The sequence below is a fragment of the Myotis davidii genome, unplaced genomic scaffold (genome assembly GCF_000327345.1).
Source record: "Myotis davidii unplaced genomic scaffold, ASM32734v1 scaffold517, whole genome shotgun sequence".
NCBI lineage: Eukaryota > Metazoa > Chordata > Mammalia > Chiroptera > Vespertilionidae > Myotis > Myotis davidii.
In genome coordinates, this window is record NW_006287924.1 from 292562 (window position 1) to 294662 (window position 2101).

The window sequence follows — 2101 nt, forward strand, 5'->3', positions numbered from 1 at the left end:
GGGAGGTGGAACAGAGATACAGAAGGTTTTGATCATGGAAATTGCTATTTATTCTGAAAATATTTTTAACTACCTGTGATAGGTCCTGGGTTGGGTACTTCCTCCTTTCCATAACTTCTAGAAGGCTTCTTGTGTAAACACCCACACATTTTTCGGTTCTTTGAGAGTTCTGCATGCTTAAAATGCTTCCCATAGATAAGAGGTGGTCTATTCTCCATGAATTTAGCAATGAGCTCGCCTGCAGGGAGAATCACCAGATATTAAGGAAAGTTCCAGGTGTCTGGTTGAGGCAGAAACTACATTGATGACCTACCTGCAGATGAGATGGAGGGTAGTTGTACTGGTTTGGGGAGGGAGGTAGTAATCTTGAACTAGATCTTCCATATTGAGAAAATAAAAGATAAAGAGGAAGATTAAAAAAAGAAAGGAAGGTAGTAGGAAAGGAGGGTAGCAGTGGAAACTGATAGAGGGACATTTTAACTCATAAAATTGTTGTATTACACAAAAGATGATTCCAAAGATTTGTAAACAGAATCCTGAACACACTAATATAATTGTATACCACCATCTAACACCCTACAGAGCACAGGATAGAGTGAGGTAGGCCACAAAACTTAAGGGAATGTCAAAGACTTGGTAATCAGAACAAATAATTTCTTTAAAATTTTTAAAATACATTTTTATTGATTTTAGAAAGGGCAGAGAAGGGAAAGATAGATAGAAACATTGATGAGAGAGAAACATGGATCGGTTGCCTCCTGCACACCCCCCACTGGGGAGCAAGCCCTCAATCTGGACATTTGTCCTGACTAGGAATCAAAGTAGTTATGTCTTGGTTTTTGGGTCAACACTCAACTGCTAAGCCACCCTGGCTGGGCTCAGGATAAATATCTTAATACAATACTTTAAAAATTAATGCAATAATGTATGATGAAAACTATAAAAATTTAAGATAATGGTGGGGTTAGCATTTCTGGTTTTTGGGTTTTGTTTTTAAGACTCCAAAAGGCTTTGGGCAGGGCACTGTTAGTGAACCTGCAGAAACTACCTACTCAATTACTCTTTTATTAATGACTACAGGCCCAGTGCATGGATTTGTGCACATTGAAAGGAAATTAATTAGAAGGTGTGTGCGTGTGGGGGGGGGGGGCTGAGTAGGACTGGGCTAGATGGGCAGGACACGCCCTGGAGCTAACCACCCTTGGCCCCCGCTGCCACGGTTTCATGGAAGGACATTCGGCTGTCTGGTCGAATTAGCATATTTTGCTTTTATTATTATAGATGTTTTCCGAAAGTTAATTCTCACAATCCCTCTTACATCAGTACCTTTTCTCGAATGTCCCAGCATTTATCTATAGTTCTCTTCTGTCCGAAAAACCATTTCCCTTAGTAAGTGGTAGTACTTTGATGGCAATCTGAATCATCTTGGATCCTTTCAGTTTCTTTCCAGAGCGGAGTGGACACACGGCACCTCATTGCTAAAGGAATGCAGAAATCATAGACCTCAAATTGGCTGTCTTAAGGCTTGAGCAGGGAAGGAACTCGGGTATATTTTGTTTGGTACAGAGTGATTTTTTAAAATTGAATACATTATCAAGATTTCAAAATTAGAATGCTTTATATGAAAATAATCTAAATCTCTCATTCCTTGGAAAATTAGAAAACCTAGCAAAAATAGGCCCCAATTCTTTGAGGATAGAAACGGGCAATTTAGAGCAGAGTGGCTCTGCCCCTAGAGCCCTCTCGTCCTCCAGCCCCCACGCGGTTTACTCATGGGCATTGCCTGCCAAGCCCCACGAACTCTTTGCATTTGCCCCACAGGCATAAAGGAGCAATGGCTAACACCCATCTGTTGGGGCCATTCCTTCTCTCCTGGAGAATAAATGTTCTCCTCGCCCTTAGAATTCAGCTTTGCACAGAGGATCACAGAAACAGCTCACCTTCCTAGCGGACAAACTTCCCACAACCCATGGAACTTGCACTGCCCTCCGCACATTGTTTGTCCCAGCCCTTTGCTCCAGGGTCCCCTTCCTTGCATAGGGCCTTCCCGGGGTCGCCCGCCATCTGGGATTTGGAGCCCAGAGGCGGGTCCCTGGCCCGC